General features: G+C 41.4%; 1 protein-coding gene across 1 annotated transcript in view; it reads left to right on the top strand.

Annotated features, from left to right (window-relative positions):
- Nucleotides 1–21890, top strand: part of FRMPD4 (FERM and PDZ domain containing 4) — a 420939-nt gene that overhangs the window by 48604 nt on the left and 350445 nt on the right. The window lies entirely within an intron of this gene.

Raw genomic sequence — 21890 nt, 5'->3', positions numbered from 1 at the left:
TACAGCCTCAGGCTATATCTGGCCCAAATCCACCAGAATGGCTCTATGCGTAATCCTCTGTTCCAGCTATTGACTGTTCTTGACCCCTTTTACTTTTATCATCGATTATCTTAAGGGGGCTTATTCTGCCCAGGTCCAGTTTTGTCCATTGGCATAACAGATTCTTATTTGTTGTGTACCCCCTGTTCCTGTGGCCAGCTAGCGTTCTTCCCAGTAACACTTTCAGAGACTTGAAATATGTCGACAGCTTGACTTTATCAAAGTTACACAACGGGTGACGGTAGCTATCTGAGCTTGCATTTCCAGATGGCACGGGATCAATAGATGGGATGTGACTCACAGCTAACTAGATATTTGGCCTTTGAAGCGCGATGTTGCAACTCCTTAATAAGTGTTCCAAGCCTTATTGTTTTGAAGGGAACTGCATGCTGATATTTGGTGCGGGAGGGATGCAAACCATTAGAGCCGCAGAACATTTGGGCTGAGGTTTGCTGTTTGAGTCTGACGTTTATCACTATCTCCCACTACATTTTATACTTCCAGCATCTAGATGTGCTATGACTTATACAGATGTCTCAGCTCCCATTAGCGTCAGTAGGGTTTTAGAGAGTGATTCAGCGACTTCTGGGAAAGATAAACAGTTATTCAGATAGCACTGACCACAGGAACTACATCTCCACCGCATATATCTGGACCTTAGGCAAGGAACATGTACCTGGGGACACCTATATCATAGACAGGTAAGATTAGGTCAGCTCTGTTGTACACAGGTGTAAAAATCTAGCTACACACAACACTTGCATGAAAAATACTCTTTAATGGAGAATCAAGAAAATATTTTGCAGCACACGGAGGATCCCTCGACTATTTGGGTAATGTTTTCTAGACATATGGTTAGCCCTCATTTTTTGCCAGTTGAACATTATGGAGTTCTTCAGATTTAGTAACTCATTCACAAAAATATATAGCAACAAAATAATACTGCTCTCTGGGACAAAGCCCAGTTTTATTAGTAAGTAATTCAGGTTTGTTATAGAAAGCATACCGCCTAATTTGAAAAGAAGATTCCACCTCTGGCCACCAGTGGATTCCAATGGGAACAGTCAGAGGGCTGTCATGCCCTTGGGAGTCATTAGTCAGAGCATTTTGGACTTTAGTGAGTATTAACAAAAGGATTTTTCTATGCACCTTGCTTTATTTCTGTCTAATTTTCTACATCTTGTTTTTGTCTGTGGCAGAAATGTCACCTGTTTAGGCATTCCTCTGTAAAAAAAAAAAATTTAAAAAGAAAATCTCTGTTTTCCTTACTTGTCAAAGTGTTTCTTAAAGTGTAAAGTAATAGATGACAGTATCCATGATGCTAGGTTTCTGAGGAGGACATAAGCTCTCAGCAGTATTTAGCAGTTAGTATTGGCAGTGGGACTTCAGGCAGCTGTACTACAGGGTCTGGCATCCCCAAATGGCAGATGAGGCCGGGCTGGTGAGTGAGAAGCCGAGGGACCAACGAGTCCCTGTGCCTGAAGGTTCTCCTGCCTTAATATCCACAGGAGGACAAGTAAGATCTCACCCGGCATTTCAACAATTATGTTTAAAAAAATATTAATGATTGTAGTGTTAAATCGAATTAAGCAAAGTCTGAGGTGTTCGGCAGTTATGGAGAATTAAGAATACTGACTGAAAATTTGAAACCTGAATTCAAATTACTTAGTTTGTCCCAGCCATTTTAAATCAGTTAAAACTCCAATGAGCAGTTAACAAATACTCGGTACTCCGTACTACAGGAGTGAAACTTTGTTCTAGTTAACAGCAGTAATTATGATTTCTCTTGCGGTGTGTAACTATGCAATCATTACACTTCATTAATCACATTCGATAAAGAGGTAGTGCTATTTACTAGTACTGGCTGGGAAATGTTAACAGCTCCACTCTTCAGAGATTATTCCTATCCCCGAAAGCACTATTACCCTTTTTACTCCAGGCTCTTACCAAAGCAGGAAACTTCAGGTTTAATGTTTTGTAGTTACATTACCAATTACCAGATGTGTCAAGCAAACTCTTCAGTATTTTTAGTACCCAATATTGCAAACTGTTTATACATAAAGCTAATAGTTATGATAATGTTTACTGCTCATTCCACATTCAGCAAAACTTACAGAAATGAGGAGAGAATGACTTTGTGTGGAACCTACTGGCCATGAGCTACAGGCAGCTCTATTTAAAAAACTTGTTACCGAATCCTATTTTCTAATCAAGAACAGGATGTTAAATTTGCACAGTAAATGTACTGAAGCATAAAGAACTGATCATTTAGATCAGTCTTCTGTTTAGAAGGGGAGGGAAGTCAAATGGTGTATATCTACAAAATGCAATTTTTATGAGGGTTGAGCATTAATCCTGGATCCTGCCACTTTGCAGTTTTGATATATTAAAAAAGCTGCTAGATAAGTCTGGCAGTTGCCAAAGCAAATTAATTAAGGAAGAAAATGATAATATTTTACTTGTTTCTGGTAAAATAGCATGAAGTTATAAAGGGAACGCTGAAAGAATTTCCCCTCCCTCCCAAATCTTCATTCATTTTTGTGAAGATTAACGATGAAAGATCTAACAGAGGCTCATTAAGTGCCAAAAGAAATGGCATATATGTTAACATCCCTCTAGGAGCTGTGGCTGTGACTCCAGGAAATTAATTTATAATTCATTCTAATATGGTTAAGACTTCTTAGTGTTTCTTCCTGGATGTTACAAGACAGGCTCTAAATATCAGAACCTGAAGAAACTATACAATAAATAAGATCAAGCTGTTCCTTGCACCAGAGAACTAGCATAGAAACTCATTTTTTTCTCTGCTTTCTTCTGTCATCTTCATCTTGCTTAAAATACACAGTAAGAGCTCTGCCAATTGGGATGTAAAATGCCTTCTTGATTGTAGCATATAATTAAAACTTCCCTTTCTGCTTCCCCCCCCCCCCCCATCAGTTTATAAAGAATCTACTTGAATTTGAGGCAAAAAAAGACATCTGGCTTCATGGCTTTGTGTGGGTTGAAGCTAGTTATATTCCTTTTTTAATATATATTTGTACCAAGTCAAGCCTAAAATAATGAACACTCCTTACCCACTGGAATATATTCCTTCATGCTGAGAGGTGAAATAAATTCTGCCATGATCACTGAAAACGTGCCAGAACCATTATTGCACGTTGCGCTACTTTGGCCCGTTACCGGAAAGATTATAGTCCTACATAAAAAGCAGCTCTTAGATAGGAAAAAAGGCAACTAGGCCAAACCCTCTTCTTCCAGGTCCTGCTTGTGGTTTCAATTGAAAAAAAAACCCACCAGATTAAGACTACTACTACTACTATGACATGTTGTATTAGGGTGTCAGTGTGTAATAACACCCTGCCTATTTTTCTAAAGCATGTCAGAACTACAGGTTTTAAAGGGCTGAAAACATTTTTTGCTGGGTCGACATCTTCATCACGGACGTGCCTTTATACATTGTCCTTGGCAAGATTCATGAGGGCACTTTACAAGGAGGCTCATTAAAAATGATCAATATTTAAGAACTGTTGAAAGGAGAAGCAAACATATTTCTTTGATGTAGTTTGAAATGCTGGAAGAGACCGGGAAGTATTAAAACAGTGGTGGAAAGTTTAAAAATCAAATGGTATAATTAGGAAAAAAAGCATGAGTTCTTAATGTCTTAAGGTCATAAGGAGGGCCGACAAAGCAGCTATCTGATTCTGGTGGCAAAATAAACCTGTAAAAGGTGGAGGGTGAGAGCTGGCGAGGTAAGCGGGCAGCTAGCTATCCCCGCAGCACAGCATCAACGGGGACCCCCTCCCCTGCCATCACCCTGCACCACGAACGGAGCAGCTCCTTGTGCTCAGTGGTCACGCAGCGCGTGGGGTGTTTGAGAGGGGTCTGGTTTATTCTAAACCCACTTCCCAAAGGAAAATAAACAGAAATGAACAGTTTTTATGGTCTGTTTCAAAGATGGCTGTGCTTTAAGGCTGTTAAGCCTTGGTGAGCATCGGTCTGGACTGGGCGAATTTTGTTGCTTGGCAAAAGCTGGATGTTTTGTCAAGCGATAGACTGAATCTTTCAACAATCTTTCTAAACCGTTGGGATTGGGATTACAATCTCTCAGCGAGCCCTCCAAATTTTCAAGGCTGGCTCCTCCACCTCGACCGTGCTGTACCCACCTCGTCTGCCGCCTCCATGGGGCGGCAGCAGCTAATCCCGTGCAGGAGGGGTTGGGGTTGAGGCATGTGAGGGATTCACCCGCAAGTATTTTGTAGCTGTGAGAATAGGCTTTGGGCTGCCTTTGAAAGAGAAAGAGAAGAGAGGTCTGTTGGGCAGCATCTTGTGCAGCTCTTGAAGAGGGAGGAACACGTCAAAGCCTGAATGAACTCTGAAAAGGGCCAGGATGGGGCCCGTTTGGTGCTCCAGCACACAGCAGCTGGCAGTGGTCCTCAAGAGACCATACAGCCCGGAGTGAGCCCAGGAGCATCCCTGACACCCCACCAGTGCCCCAGCTGTAGCAGGGGACAGATTTAGGAGCTGATTGTAACGAACCCATACACACACCAGTAGCTCCCTTTGCCCTGGGGGGAAATCACTTTTTTTAGAGAAAGGGTAACATTTCTGTTCCTTTACCAACCTTTTAGTCTTACATAGGGTTGTCGGTAACAACAGCATTACTGATGGCTAAATAAGCACATGTAAACCAGCTGAATTAATACTCTCTTAAACTGGAACATTTGCAACAGCTACATGGTGTTGCCAGGCAGCTGCAGGGTCCTGGGCCATCCAAGGACATCGATCTCTAAAGAGCAAAGTGGTTTCACTTCTACCCTGTGATTCCAAAATACAATTTGTTCACTGGCAATGCTACGCGGCAACCCAGCTACAGCAGGAGCTTTGCCCCCTCAGTGGCAGAGCTCCTCCAGCCCGGCAACACGCAGAGCTCAAGCCGCATCTGCAACTCCAGCCCCACGGGAACAGGCATCCTTTGTTGTCACAAAATGAAACTATGGCTAAAGGAAAAATTAGTTTGCCATGTGGAGAGCCGAGGAGTAAGAGTTGAAGAGACAAAAAAAAAAAAAAAAAGATTACTTTCTTCCCAAGCAGTAAGGTAAAACAAATGACAGCAGATGCATCTCCCTGGAGCAGCGCCACTCGGAAGTGATTGCAGCTAGACTTCCCTGTTGTGCCATGCCATGCCATGGCGTGCCATGCTATGCCGTGACATGCTGTGACATGCTGTGTCGTGCCGTGCCATGCTATGCCATGCCATGCCGTGCCATGCCATGTGGTGCCGTGCTGTGCCGTGCCATGCCATGCCATACCGTGCCGTGCTGTGCCATGCCGTGCTGTGCCATGCCATTCCTCCGTCAGCCAAACAGCGAGCAGGCTGCAGCACGTGTTTCTGGGCCACATGGCCAGATTTCCTTTGCAGAGGGAGGGGAAAGGGCTTGAGCGTGCTTAGGACTTTCCAAGATACGGAGTCAGGAGATGGCCAGAGCATTTTGTAGGCAAAGCATGCAAATCTCCCCGGCTGGCAGTACAGATATAGCAAATTAACCCCAATGAACTACATATACACAGTTTAAAAATATCTGGGACTGAGGTAACAACAAACACACCAGTCTTTATTTCGGTCTGTGCGAGCAGAAGAGCAATATAAGCTACACTGAATGATCATAATTTTAAGCATCTCCTGAATTTTTTAAAACTCCTCTGTCTCCTATCATGAAGGACATGTTAAGTGGAGTGCTTTTCTGATCTCTTTATAGATTGCCATGTACAGTAAACCTTTAAATAACTGTCTCAAGCACACAGAATCTCTATATTTTGCAGAGGCTCAGGCCTTTACCAAATGTATTCCTCCATCAGGTGTGTGGGGGAGCCAGTAGAGAAAAGCTATTACACTTTCAAAAAAGATGCGAAGTGACAGCTTTTTGCATGCCCATTATCCAACAGGTCTCTCCTGCGGTGAGACTGACAGACTGCGTGCAGCAGGGAGGAGAACGAGCAGGGAAAGCCCGCGAGAGCCTTATTTCCAGTTCCACTCTATGTGAACATACCTGGCTTTCCTCTGCAAACAAAGGATGATTTCCTTTTAATCTATCACTGTGTTTTCAAAGGGTTTCTTTTCTACTTGAAATGTGACTGCGAAAAAATGTCAAGTTTTGCTGAACAAATTCACTCCCTGTGTGGATCCAGTCACATCTGCTAACCGCAGTGATGAAGCATTAGCTAGTTCTCAGCTGAAATGTTCTGGCCTTTGTCCAAATGTATTTTGGTTTTCAGCCTAAACCCAATAATGTTCAGTTCTACTGTGTAGCTTTTAAATAAAAAGACAATCCCCCTCGTTCCCCCCCCCCCCTTTATTTTTTTAACGAAAGCAAACACTTTTGGCCCTCCATTTTTGGTTCAGTAACAAATATGATTTTTTGTCAGAAGGTGGTTTCTGTAGAAAATGTTACCAAGCTTATCACGTACCAGCTCCATTTACAGCCAGCGAAGCAGTGCAAGCAATTAAAGCTATTAAAAGGAAATTTTTTTTGGCTGTTGTGAATTTTGGCGTTAGTTACTACTGCATGTAAGTAGTCTTTAGCTGAATAGCGTGAGGGATGGGAAGAAGTGTTAGAGGCTGAGAAGGAGACTTGGCACATATCACAAGGAAATGCTCTAATAGGGGATTGCCATCTTGGCCACCAGGATGATCTTGTGAGGAGGCAGCATTTGTATCGCAGAAGCTGTTGAATGGCTCACTACTTATCCAGCAGAAATTAAGGCCTAGAAAGAATGGGAAAAGTGATGTCTAACAGCTAGTGCCTGTTTATTGCCTACCTGTCTGGCTGCCTGTCTTTTAGGGTGTGACTGCCAATAATCAGTTGTCTCTGCATGTTCATCCCATCTTGGGTAGCAAGATTTTCCTGTAGGAATGATAAGGAGTGTTGAATGTTTCCCATAAAATTCACAATTTCTACCTTGTCATTTCAATATGCCTAAGAAGATTTTTGTCATCAACTCTGATGGGCATAAGTTGGAGTGTTAGCATTTCCTTTGGACACAGACACGTCCCCCTAATCGCCACACTAGTCGAGGAACGTGAGGCAAACAGGAGAGTTCCTCACACGACAACAGATCTTGGCACTGATGCTTAGAAGATTTATATCTCTTCACAAGACCTTTTAACAGCCTGCACATTTGAAGAAGAGGAACAGAGGGGATAGATAGCATCTTTTGCAGAGAAAGAAATATTGTCCTTCTCTGTGGAAGAATGATCTCACGAACAAGAGCCAACATAGTATGTTCTTCTTCCAGTCCATATCTTATCAGCTTGGCAGGTTGCAGATTGCCTGCAGATATCCTGTCTGGACACACCAGGGAACATGGTAATCGTCTCATTGCATTCAAGCGTGCAGCATCCTGAAGTGTGTGGCTCTGACTGTGCTGGAGGTCAGGCTTAGGGGCTTGCTGGCTGAACAACAGCAGGTAAGCTGAACAGCCCTACGACTGCCGCATATGCACAGTATGGATGCATCCGTTTTTGTAAATTAGGAGATCCTGTATTCTCACACTGAATCCTGGGAGGGCTAGCAAATATATCTCCTACTTATGGAAGGCAGAGAAATAAATTTCAGGCACCAAAAATAGAGAGAGGATACCAGCAAGAGAAAAATCAATGTTAATAAGAAATAAGGAATACAGAAAAACAAAGTGCTGGCTTGCAAAGGAGAGAGAACTGTGGTTAGGCAAAGACGATAGGTAGGGTATGTATAAGTTAATTTAGAGATACACTATATTGGACCCTACTTTCCTGCCGCAGCAGTTCTGCAACAAGGAGCAGTTCAAGGAGGAGGAGAATTCAGAGATTCTTGTTCAGCTGCTGCCATGACAAGGGCTCATGGCATTAGCACCCTGCTTCAGGGAGAAACTTGGATCATGACAGTGCAGGGGCGATACAGGGTGTGATTTTGGGTACACTTCCTTTCTGAATCCACTTTGGAAAGCTAAGAGAAGGTAGATTGGAATATCTGAAAAAATGTTTCTAGTACAGTTTAACAATTTGAAGTTTTAAGATCACTGATGACGTGGACATAAAGTTTTATAAGCAACTCTGACAGTTTTTTAAGCAATTCTGTTTCATTAGAATAATACACTAGTAATTTACATAGTTTGCTCTAGCAAATAAGGCTCAAGAAAGGATTCCACAGAATGACTTGTAAAATTGTCGTTATGAAACTTGAGAACATTTTCATTCTTCCATCTAACATTTATTTTGTACCATAAAAGTAGCTTATGTTCCTCTGATGCGTTTTGCATACTAGAGACATCCATTGCACGTGGATACTTTCTTAAAAATATGAATGTAGCTCTAACTTCTGAAGTATTCTCAGCTCTGGGATTCAAGCTTCTGCCAAATTTCTAGCCATCTAGCAATTTTGGATGGTTTTCTTTACAACCAAATGGGACCATAGATTCGTCATTGGCATCAGTAGGAGCATGGTCAGTCAGACATTGGATTAATGTAGAAGAGAATGCTCATTTGTAAACTGATGTAGACTGACTTTTATTTGACTTTGGATCGGATCTCTGTGGAAAAATATATTCAGCAAGAGAAAGAAATTCAACATTATAGTAAAGTCATTTGCTCACCAGCTGTTAAAAATAAATAGCTATACAAATGATGTGCCATAAACTAAGACTAGTGTTATGCATAAGAATGTGTTTCTTTCTTTGACGATTGCTCTTTGTTTTGTGATAAGGTGGTGAATGTGCGCACCCTTAGGAAGGCTTTATCACTGTCAGTGACATTCGTTAATTGTGCTTTTGTGTGACACTAGTGCCACCCAAAATGGTTTTTAGGTCTTCAGTAAAGGGTAACTGTCATTCTTCTTCCTGTAGCACTTTTCCCAACTAGAACAAGAGGCACGTAGCTGTATGCAGCACTCCCACCACCTCCCAGGGAAACAAAGTTTATCACTGAGGCAGTATTCACATTCCATCCAAAGCACACATAAACTAATGGAAAATGTGAAATAAGCTGAATGACATGTCAGTGAAAAGCTGCATGGTCTTGCCTTGATATGGAGAATTTTAAGTAAGATAAAAATAATGGTGCTGACCACTTACTGGGTGTCTTTTGATGAAATTCCTTGGAAAAAATATTTATATATTTTACCTTTGTGAGATATGGCAGGTGAGCACGTTTCCATTTTGTGGAGAAACAAACAGAATCACACCAAAGTTGGGAGTTACCCTGCTATGTACTGAAGCGCTTGCACAGAGGTGTGACTGGAAGGCAAGACTCCCTTTGCTCTGATTCAGTAAGCACTAGTCTTCTTCATCTCACCCAGTTTCCAATAAGAAGTTGTTCAGTGAAGTGACTTACAGAGCCTCCTGTTTGAACTATTTGACAGTCAACTTTGATATTTAAGGTGTGATAGGTAACTCTTCATGATTTTTATTCGTATGCAAAATACAAAGTAGCACAGCTGAAAAAGAGAAAATTTAAAAATAAAAGCATCCCACTTCGCCATATTCAAGCACATATTGATTTTTTTTCCTTAAATCATTGACTGCAAAAACTTTTCTATGTCAAGAGCTGGAGGAAGATAGAAGAGGAGGCATTCATCACTGAGCTTTACATACAGACCTACATTTCAGCAAGGCCCTTGATAAATGCCACTTGATTGCACTTTCTGCCTACCTTACTGCATGAGTTAGGAGAAATGCAGCGTAACAAATTAAACAGGAAGATGAACAGCTTAGTGAATGGGAAGCATCCATATGAGAAGCTGTGTCATGCTGAATAGAAACATTAAGTGGAATCCCATAGATTGCTGGTCAGTGCTTGTACCTCTGAGGCACGCAACAGATATGAGCAATCCCAGGGAAGGCATGAACTGTGAACTGCTTCATCCTGCGAACAACGTAGAAACAAGAAAATTAATGAGCTTCAGGTGAAATGTGAAGGGATTTCAATCAGATGTATAACTGGTTCAACATAAGACTACTGTCATTTCGCTCTGACAGATTAAAAGCAATAAAAAATTACTAGAGCAATGTAAAAGGAGTTCGAACAGAAAGCAGAGTGCTGTACAAAAAACCTGGCAATAGAGTACATAGCAATTTCTACTTGGGGAAAAAAGAAACTCAAATTTCTTCTCTCTCCTGTTGAAAGCACTAGTTATTTGTGAAGCCAAAACGGAGAATCTTGGCTTCACAGGCGTGCGAGCTGATGCCAGGCTGTAATGATCTATGCTTACTGTATGTACACACAGCATTAAGAGAAGGCAATGTTATTCAAATGAGCTTGTGGTTTACTAGATGAATTTAATTATTTCTGGTTTGTTTTTGCCCCTAGGGGCTAGTTTTTGATGGAAGAAATTCAATATTAGTACTTAGATGACTTGCAGTATACAAGCAACACTGCTGAGAGCGTACCAAAAATGATGTTCAATTATAGCTCGGTGAAGTCAGTAAGGACAATGAGGTTACATGTGTTGTTCACAACCTTCAATGGAGAAAACTAGGTTGCACATAAACTGAGTATATTGGGGGAAAAAGGAGATGCTGAGATCAAGCACAGGTACAATTCTGAGTGGACACCTACAGCCTCAGAGTATTTTTTTCCCCACAATAATTCACAATAATTTCTCACAACAATAAAGAGAGAAAGTTCACAATCTCATCAAAGTCTGTAGTTCCAAACTTCTCACATCTAAGGTGCCCACAGCCAGCTGTTTCAGAGGGAGTGATTTGTGGAAGGAACCACTGCAAAAGTTTTGTGAAGGAGACTTCTTTCCTGCATCCCACATTAAAGGTCCTCAAACTGTTAACTGCTTTTGAAAATCAGCCCTATCAGCAGAAAGCAGAGGGAGATACTTTCTGGTTTAACAGTGATAGCCAGTGATTCAAAGATAAGTCCTTGTACAGTCATGAATCCCAGGTTAAAAAAAGCTAAAACATTTTCATGTTTAGCAGAAGAAAAAGCAGTATTTATATAGATGAGGTCTGGCAAGTGAGCTCTACTTAGGCTAAAGAGCATTGAGGTCAGTGCTCACGTAGATTTACAATAGTACATCTCTACTGGTACATGCAGTTGTTAGTAATTAAAAAAAGATTACATTTCAGCTGCTGCTTTGCCTGAATAGCTTCCCAGGCAAGCACAGGAATGAGAAGGAGGTGTGCAGCAGAGGGCTTTTAGTGCTGGTGGGAGATGGCCTAGTGTGCACTTGTGTGGTTACCTAAAATAGTAACCAACCCAACTGAGCTAATATGAAAATGCTCTACTGAACGGTTGGAGCGTTAGAGAGGAGAAACGTGCAAAAAATGTCCCCTCCTTCCTCCACAGAAGGTGCTGCCACATACAGCTGCGTGAGAGCAAACGCTGACGCTGCCTCTCGGTTGCTGTGGGATGGGAAAGAGACAAAGGAGATAAAGTGAGAAATGCATCTCTTATCTTCTGCCGTGTTTTGTTATAATGGAGCACCTTCACATTCGGAGGACTCTTTGTGACCAAAAAAGCCCTGTGGAACAAGCAGCGCTGGTCAGTGAAGACCAGCTTATGGCCAGTACGTGTCCCCTGTGCCACCAGGTCACTGGGCAGCCGCATGGCCTGATGAAGGACTGCTTGTTGCTCTCTCAGTCAAATTGTAGATGGCTCTGGGAATGGTCAATGAGCCCACCACCCATACTTAGGATCAATTCCCTCGTGAATATGGGGTGACATTTTCTGACTTTGCCTCTATACTCAAAAAAAAAAAAAAAAGGCATAATAAACAAAAACGGTATTAAAGTAAAAGACATGAGAAATTAGTCACTCCATTACAAGGCAATACAGAGAAGTTAAACAATTGTCTAAGATGTATTTGGCTGCTGCTGATTTCTGCCTGACTTTGAAGTATTTTCTGGTTAGTAGATTGACCTGTCAAACTGACTGCAAAAATACCCTACACGGCATCTCCATAACAAATCTATCCTGAAATTTGCCTTCCCTGGAGTTGAGACTGACTTGGGAGTGAAGTTTCTCCTTCACCTTACTCAGTTTTTGTTTGGAAGTGAATTGGCCTATGGGACTTTTCACAAACCCTTGTAAGTAATTTAATAAGTGCATTTGTTCAACTCATCACTGCCTTTCCGCATGTTCATCTTTGTCTGATATGGTTTCCCTTATGTTACTTAATGATGCTTTCGGAATCTCCCATCCAGCTAGGAGGACATCACTTGTCTGGATATCTTAGTTGCTAAAAACCCCATCATATTTACAAAATAGAAATATGCCTTTTCCTGGCAGACAGATGGACAGTGCTGAGTTACATCACTCTGAATATGCATGAGTTTAAGAACATCATTTTTTAATGCCATATAACTTCCACAGTAATCATTAATCTGACATCTGAAGGAGAATAATGAATATGGCTCATTGGAAGTCCTTGATAGAAATTTGGTATAATCATGAATAAGTTCAGGGTATTGCTATGTATGGATCAGGTGATCTTTAATTATAGCTTGTTGGGTTACTGGAACACCAAAGTAAAATTTTGATGTGTATCACTTTTAGCCCAATCACTGTTGGTAAGAAGTGTTTGCAGTTTGACCGAGTTGTTCATTAGTCATGAGGAATGTTGCTCGTCACTGCTGATGTAACATGTCCGTGCTTGGGCTCCGTGCACAGCAGTCAACACGATGTGAGTCTGTGCGATGGTCCTGCAGCACACGGGAACTGGACATTTGCCTCCTCGGTGACACGGCTCTGGATACACGTTTCAGGTGTCACAGCAGCTCAGTCACTGGAAGGAGCTAGTAGCCACTGACAGTGACTGGCCCCAGCTTTATTTTGAACAGACCTGCCTTGTCAGTCATTGGAAAACCACCTGTGAGCTGCTTAACCTTGATCATAATCTGTTTCTCCGGTTGCTGAGGCAACTTTGTGCCAAAATGTGCTGGGCTGGTTATAAATCTTCTGGTGGGCTGTGTCTTCTTGGGTCACAGTCCCCGCTCACTTACAGTAGCGTATCAGTTTCTGTTTGTTCAAGGCTATAAGGAATATGTCTAAGTTAATTATTACTTGGGATTTCTGTACATCTAAGTCTCTAAAACAGAAAAGAAAAAATTGTTATACACTTCAGCCAGCACCAAGGCTTCTCTCATTTTCCTTTACATAGCCCAGACTGATTCTGCCATTCATATTCACAATGAGTTGTATCTAATTCTGCACATGGGATTATGTCATAGGATCTTATTTGGCAGGTGCAAGGTTGGAAAAATACAATTTAAATTTTTCTCCTGATTTTACATTTCCCTGTAGCTAAGGAACGTGCATAGCAATAACACTTGTTGCAACTCCGTAGTGCACCTGAAAATCAGTTTGTTTGCTTGTTTAACGGATCTATTTACTGGCTTTAAAATGATAAATAGTAGCATATGAAGAATTTCCGTAAGGATGTCAAATGCTTTATATAGCTTTGTTGATATAACATGAGTGCAGAAAAAAATACTTGATTTAATGCAAACATCAATAAATACAAGTGAAACATAAGCTGAATGTTAAACAGACGTACTGCAATTCCAAACGAATCATAGACACAAGATTAGCTCCATCACTGCTCTCCTCCAGCTCTGCCCACGTGCCCACGACTCCAGCACTGCCAGTCTGCCCGCAGTTACTCACCCCTGTCTTTCCCACATCTCAGTTCCTCTCACTAACGACCAGGGCTGGAGATGAGCTTGGAAGGAGTAGCCCACTTGGTAAATGAGAAACACTGTTTGAAAAGTTTTGACGGGTTGTAAATATGATAAGCAATGGGAAGAGGACTCTTGCTGGACACAGTCAACATCATGGTCTACCTGAAATATCAGATTATTCTCAAACTCAGTGTGTGGGTCTTAACGTGTTGGGGTTTGGGACGAGGGAGGATGTTGGGCTTTGTAAAAAAAATATTTTCTATTATCCTATTTGCCAGAGCATGTTTTTCACACAACTGATATGTGAAAGGTTTTCTTAAAAAAAAATCTTTCCAAATCTCTGAAAGGCCAGATTCAGTCACACTGGCAAGCATAATTTTATGGAGTGCTGCATCAGGACAGCAAGTTTTGGTACTGGCAGCTCGGTAGACCAGTGTAACATCAAAAACCAGTTTACATCTTGCTTTCATGCAATTTTAATATAGAGCCTCAGGGGAGGCTCTGAGACACAGACCTCACTTGAAGTTCAGATATCCTCCTCCAGGTCCAGCTCTTCTGTATTGTAGACAAAGTATTGCAGCCCGCAGGACCACACACTGAATGGCTCAGACATATAGAAAATGGTAAACACACCACTTTGGGGTCCACCTGATTCAGTGCAGACATCTCACTCCCAGCTTGTCACTGTGAGTTCCTTTTGCAGTCATGGAGAGAAATGGACACTTTTAGGCATTATTCATCTTATCTGTAAAGGAGCCGGCTGAATTAGGTGAGATGAATCACATCCTAGAAGCCGCTGTGGAAGCAAGCGATGGATGACTAGCACAGACAGACAACTGCACCGTAGACGTCTGACGTTAGCTGAGATGAGTCCTACTTATGAGGTTGTTGCCAAGATCAAGTGAAGCTATAGATCAAGAGCATGCCTAGGTTAGCTACTGTGTAGAAAAATTCACCCCTTTCTTACCCTTAAATAGAGTTCTCAGTATTTCTATTTTTTACCAAGCCAAATTTGCCTATCATGCCACTTAATAATTGTCCTATGGTATTGTTACCATACATGACTTACTGATTTCTGAAATAGAAGCTGCTACGTATTGAAATGCCGTCAGACCTGAGTTACTGAGAAGACATGCAAAGTTCTCATGTTTTAATAATTCCTATAAAGCAGTAGTTAATCATCTTTCCAGCAGCATAGACAAATTGGCAACTTATCAACAATATTCTATGTATTGATTTATTTAGTAAGTGTGCCTTCAGCTTTACAAAATAGTATTGACACCTTATCCTTAGAAACCATATTGCAGCCAGTGGAGTGAAACTGATGTCGAGTAAAATTAAGTGCTTGGCTCCACTGTGACATAACCAGCCATAGGAACTGGGATGGAGCTTCACCTCGCCTCAGCAGAGATGGCTATCCCTACTCTTATGATGGGATTCATTGGACCCAAACGTATCGCTATGAAATCAAGATGCATTACATCCCATAGGTGCCTTATTCTGTTCTTTAATGATTTAGGAGCCTTGGGTGAAGGTGCTAAATGCCTGTACTTGGTCAGATGGGTCCCAGTTTTCCAGTTTAAATGGAAAAATGTTGGTCACGACAGTCAGGGTGGAATTCGTTTTGTTGTGAGTTCTAGGAACACTGTTATTGTGGGTTTAGTTGATTTTTGTCCTTTTTTGGTTTGAAATAGCATGACATCTTTTCCAAGGTTAATGTTATAGACATGTTCATCCCGACAAAGTCAATCGTATTAAAAACAAATCCTGTACTGGAATTACCAGTTACATAACCTATGAAACCCTTTATTAAGGACCAGTTGTCGTAACTTCTAGTGTATATAAATCATCGTTGCTCTACTGGTTTCAATGCAAGTGCATCAACTCATGCCAGATAAGCATCTGGCCTCAAATGTTTAGTACATGCTTCCCAAGATGCTATTAAGAGTATAGTGAGAGGAAAGGATTATGTTAAATGCTGGTTTATTTCTGTATTGGTTCATTCACAAAGGATGCACTGAGAAAAGCAAATAGATTAACATTTATCCCTTTTTTTTCCCCTCCCTAGTTCTTTCAGTGTTCCTCTTGCTGGGAATTTAGAACAGGAAAGTCCAAATTGAGGAAATTGCTCATGTTGAAGGTTGGCTTTTGGGAGCTATCTCATTTTGTATAATGTTATTTCTAAAAGCATCTACTGAATTCCTTCAGAGTAATGAGTTTGAACTCAGTGTCTAATGGTACATGAATAACTTCAGCAGCATGCCTTACATAGCATGGAGGAATTGCAAGGCTCCTGTACAGAATAGTAGAGAATCTGAAACATGAGTAAGGAAAAGATCCAGTTAAAACACATGAGAAAACATGAGAGTGTAAGTGATCAGATTATCTAGTTTAATTGCACATGTGAGGAAACCATATGGGGGTAACTACCTACATCATCCTTCTAACTACTCCACAAATATTGCCTGATTAATCCTTTAGATATGTAAGCTTTTACCCCTATGTTGGAGATGATACGAAAACTAACACAGCCTAAACAGCTGCTCTAAAGCCTGTTGAATGAGTGGGAAATCTCCAAAAACCACTCACTGAGTTTGAGATGAAAACTTGTATTTTCAAAAATGCCTGTTGATTACAGAAGCCAAATTAGTGATAGCTTGTACCTGCACTTTAGACAAAATGATCAGCTGTAGCTAACCCTTCAAGATGATGCTCATTTTGAAAATAAAAGTCCTACATGTCTCAGGCTAAATAGTGAATATCAGTAGCTATGTTTGAAGACTAGTCTCTCCAAGGTCTGTTAGCAATTTGCCCATTGCCAGAAATCAAATTAGTTTCAGCACTAGGATCTGAATTCAGAAATGATGCCCAACCCCATATTTATATCATACTGCACTTGGAGTTTTTCACTACCCTGGAGGTTTTTTTACTCTTAGATCATGCATTCAGACCAACTTTGTGAAAACAGCAATTAGGCTTGTGATAGGTCTGCTCAGCCTGAGCCAAAGCTTACCTTAGGAAAAAAATCATGTCTGCTCTTTGCACAAGTGGAGATGTTCACCTCTCCTGCGATCCCAAGAGAAAGGCCAAAACATAAATTTGCAAATAGGCCAGAGTGTCCTGTTGGCATGTAACAAGCCCTGCAGACTCTGGCATTTCAACAAGGCTGGTGCTGGCTTGTGCTCAGCCTCTCTCCTGAAAGTTAAGACTCTGGGGTCTCCATTGGCACTTTTCAATGGCAAGATTCGGAACGGTCTCTTTCTTTTCTCCACTGTGTGAAAATATGAGTTGAGGCCTTGGTTATTAGAGTTTTGTTGAGATGATCTTCGCTAATCATTACCTTCAGCAATGCACTGAAAATGATTGTACTGTTACTTTTGAACACCTTGTCAGATTCAGAGGATTGGTTTGTACTGTTCATCCTGTGATACTTAGTTGACAAAGAGTCTTTCTCTTACTGCCTTTTTTTTTTTTTCATAAGTAGAAGAAAATTTTGTTTCATTACAACCCAGAAAGTCATATTCTATTATATGAATACTAATCCCAGCAAAGGCAAGGAAAACGAAGCACAACTCTGCCGTCCCTCCTTACACCAGAAGACACCGACACATCATTAACTAACCTGAAATCACAAGTCACACTTGCTGTTTTTTACAACAGGCTGCATAAAACCACTTTTTTATATTTGTTAAGGTTAATTTCCAGGCTTGTTTCAAGGTGATGCTGCACAACAGTTTTAAAAACTGTCGTTAAATCATTACAGCCCAGACCATGGGACTGCAATTTTCACATTGATCTTCTCCTGTCAGCGGCATCGACATGGACTGGCATGTGGGAGTGTCACTGCAGCAGAACCCCCCCATGTCCCCGGCCGCTGGCCAGTGCCTCTGGTAGCTCTTCACCACCAGCAACACTAGTGGTTTAGTAGCCGATCTGACACGGAGAGCTGAACCAGGTGAAGCCAAGCAGAGGAGGGCTGTATGCATGTATGTGTGTATGTAAAGGGTAGAGCAAGAGAAGAGGCACAGATTCACTGACCAAGACTGCTGCATCCCAGGAGCAGTTCTCTTTGCCAACTGCTTCCATCGACTTTAAATACAATGGACGTTTACGATAATCCATTGGGAATCTTTACCGTGATTCAGTGAGTAAGCTAATACATCTGTACTTCATATTTTAAGTTAATGGGAATATAAATATTTGAATATATGCATACTTTGCAAGGGCAATATGGTTTTAAATACTCACACTTCTGTGCCCTTAATGATAAGACATGTTTGGAAATGACTTAGTTGTTAAACATTGAAAATAGTTTGACCTTTGAATTAAACTAATCTAAGCAGCATTTCAACAAATGGTAACATGGATATCCTAATTTATTGAAAATGCCATAGAACTGAAGTGAACTTCAGAAAGTGAAGAAAGGAATCAGATACTTTATTTGTCCAACGAATGCTGACCCTCTGAGAAGTTTTAAGAATCCTTAGATGGTTTAGCAAGTATGTACTTATTTCACAAGTGGAAAATGCATTTGAAAGATCCTGGAAGTCATGAAGCTAATTTCCCATTACACTGTGTGGTATGTTTGTCTTTAAACAATGAACTCGTATCTTAGATAAATTATTCAAGATTTCACTGTGTTCTATGTATGTTGGGTTACAGAATAGGAAATGTTTGTTTAAAGTGTGTTTCACTGCATTTATATGCCAAAAGAGGCTGTCCAAAACTTAGGCGGGCTGGGAGTCGGTATGCCTGGATTCTGCTTCTAGTTCCACCACAGACATCTATTCAGCCAAATACACATTAGGTAATTTTTTTTTGAGCCTCTGTTTTTTCAACTTTAAAATGGGTGTAAAACTATGACTTACTGAATAGCATAATGGGAGGAAACTTTAAATTTGCATAATCCAAATCTTCAAGAACTGTAAAGCTTTGAACTTGGCTGGTTCCTTTCTACTTGAATAACAGTGTCTTTCCCTGTGGAACTGGACTGCAGCTGAAACAATCTTCTTTGGGTCTTTCAGTATTGGGTTTTTTGTGTGAATTATTAAATTTTTTGCCTCTAATCTTCCATAAATGAGGCAAAATAAGATAAGCTTGAAGATATCTGTATGTTTTCATTAACCATGTGATCACAAGGTTTGTGTATCTTTCCCTTCTGCATTGTTTCCTTTTTATTACCCTTTGCCATCTTCGTTTATCGAGGCAAACTTTAAATCTATGCTAGAAATCCTTTTGAATAGGAACCTGGTCTTTGCAGGTCTCCAGTGAAAAGGCTAATGTATTCTGGAGCGCATTAAAATAAATGCCAGAATTCTGGATAGTTTCTTTATCAACCTAGAGTCTACCCTCCCTCCTCTCCTTGCACCCAAAGTCAGATGGGCTACTGCTGTGGGGTCAGCTTGCCCCCTCATTCTGGATGCTTCAGGTGAATACGGGAACTGGGCAGACTGAAAAAAGGGAGAATGGAAACAGAGTCACAAAAAGGATAGCAAATACAGAGCCATATTAATAAATATCTCCCTTTTCCCTCCTTCCCCTCTCCAAAGACAAGAAAACAAAACCCGAGCCTGGAATAGACAATGCAGCTGGAATCCCAATCGACACGTTCCCAGGAGCAGCGGCGGGACGGCCGCCTCATCTCTGCGCTCACAGGGCACCTGCTTGGCGTAACACCCTTGTCCTTGGCCTCCCAGCGCCTCCTCATACTTTGCCTTTGAGGCCCGTTGAGCTGCTATGTAATGCAAGGCAGCCACCAGTTTAATGGGGCATAGCAACTGAAGATTTTGCAAATAAATTGCTGGAAAGATAGGATGATCTTACTATATGCTCCTTCACTTCAGTGGGGCTGAAATGTGTTTAAAAATTAATATTTTTTCAGTAAGGGTTAAGGGCACCCTAACCCCAAAGACTGTGTACAGTTATTAAAGTTCATATGCACCAGAGTTATGCTCAGCAGGCTTAGAACTGCTCATTAATTTTTATTTTATTCATTTTTAAAAAAAGTGTAATTCTTTGAGCACATTACGTCAGAACAAAAGATGCTTGGAATGAGTGGGCAGTGCTTGTGCAGGCTCTACAACAGAGCCGACAGTAAAAGGGAGAGCTCTCCATTATGCACGTTCCCCTTAAAACATGGAGAAAGCTGGCAAGTTCTGCAGAAGCATAAGTAATACCGATGAGGAATTTGGAAGCTTAAAAAGAAAGTATATATTCAGGGACAGTCATTACAGTCTCAGTTCTTTGACTATCTGGATGCCAGGGATAAAAAAGGGATACACAGTGAATTAAAACGAGGACTCTTGTATAGTCATCAAGCCTCTGTTTCAGAACCAGAATTCAGTCATTAGAGAGGTAGGCTGAGCTTTTTCCAGAGAACCCAGCTATTCCCCTGGCAGTCAGTAATATAGCTCCCTAACTGCTTGTGAAAAACCTACCCACAAAGCTTGATTAGGCATATGCTCCTTGATATAAATGGCTGAGTCTTCATCTCTGTGAAAGCCATTTATCTCTATAAACAACTGTCCTTCATTGCGTTCAGAATGGAGAGAAGCAAAAACAAAACCCCCAAACCCCAAAGACAGCAGTGCATCTCATCATCTTCCCCACAACAGTTGAGCAGTGAGGGCCATGCCTGTACGTTGGGATGTTTTTCTGATTCTGTTTCTGACACACTTTTCTCTGAATGCCCATCAAGCTGACTACGAAGTAAGCTTGCAGGAGCTTAAACAGAGGAGTCAGCTTTTTGGAAAACAGCGCTTGTGGTTTCTGTGATTTGGCAGCAATAAACATCTCCCCTATGCCGCCGCAGAGTGCTGTCTCCAGAGCACCACTCCTGACTCATGAAGCATCATACGAACAGGCGTTCCTCCATGGACGTGCTTGGAAGATGACAATCTCTGGCAGTGACGGCCTGAGCCGAATACGCTTGGGGAGCCAGTTAGTATCAAAGTGTGACAGAAAAGGCTCATAATGTCAAAGGACTTCAAAATCAGTGATTTGTACTGCTCATTTTTAAACTTCCAAATTTCAGAAAGGCAGGCATTTCCTAATCAGAATTTCTTTGAGAGACTTAACTAGGTAACGGAAGAGCAGGCTGTAGTCCTACCTTTTCCAATAAAGAAGGAAAAAAAAAAAATCACTAGCAGTCATAGTGCTTCATCAAACTTAACAGTCTCGTGTTTAACTCTGTATAGACAATATGAGCAGTGAATGATGCTTTTATTAACTCTACAGTCAGGATCTCTTCCTACACAAAGGGTTTCCCTGGACCAAGACCACTCCCAAGAGATCCAAAGATGTGTTTGCATTAGCAGTTTAGTTCACACCATGAGCGGACTTGGGAAGCAAATATCCTGTCCCATTTACTGTACTTGCATTCTCATTGTGAAGTGGTCTTGGAGCACACAAACTGGATGCTCCTCTGATGAAACCAAGAGATGGGGTCCAGCAAGTCTACACCTGCTATACACCAACCACTGGGCATTCTGTGTAGGGCCCAAACAAGAGCTAGTCTGAAGTAAAATCCTTAAAATGTGTACAGGGTGGCCCTCAGCTCCTCTGTGCCCACTGTTTCGCTCAACAGATCCACTCCAATTACGCTGCGCTACTTGCTAATGCAGAGATGCCCTAGACTTCTAAAGGCGACAGTCAAAATCAGGCTGGCATTGAGCCAGATCAGCTATTAGCTTGCCAGCCTTTGCAGTAGTTTGCATTGAGATTATGGAGAGGTGCCGAGCAGGAAATCTATGACTGCAGTGTGGGTGGTGTTTAAAGCAGTTTTTAGCTTTAGGTTAGATGAGGGTTTCCAAAAGAGTGCTCTTAGTGACTTTTTTTGCTGCTAGATTAGGTGTGTTGTTCTCTCTCTCTTTTTTTCTTTTTTTTTTTTTTCACATCGTGCTCATCATCGTTGAGTGGAAGGTTGTGTCAGGATAGAGCAAGTTCTAGACAATGCCAGCAAAAACCAGCAGAAAAACCACTGTCACAAGCCATCCACATTGAAACAAAGGTGAAGTAGAGCAAGTATTACAAACATTCTGTCAGAGAGATCACCTGGGTGATGTAACTGGATCGGTGACCTTCCTTAACTCACAGAGGATCTTTTCTGCTCAATAGGGCGCTGAAATAGCTGACTTCTGGCTAGATTTAAATAAGCCACTTGTAAATAATTTTGTCATGTGTACTGGGAG

The sequence above is a fragment of the Balearica regulorum genome, chromosome 1, assembly GCF_011004875.1.
Source record: "Balearica regulorum gibbericeps isolate bBalReg1 chromosome 1, bBalReg1.pri, whole genome shotgun sequence".
In the NCBI taxonomy this organism is placed as follows: Eukaryota; Metazoa; Chordata; class Aves; order Gruiformes; family Gruidae; genus Balearica; species Balearica regulorum.
The sequence above is the reverse complement of the archived record's forward strand: the minus strand, read 5'-3'. Positions and strand labels throughout refer to the sequence as shown.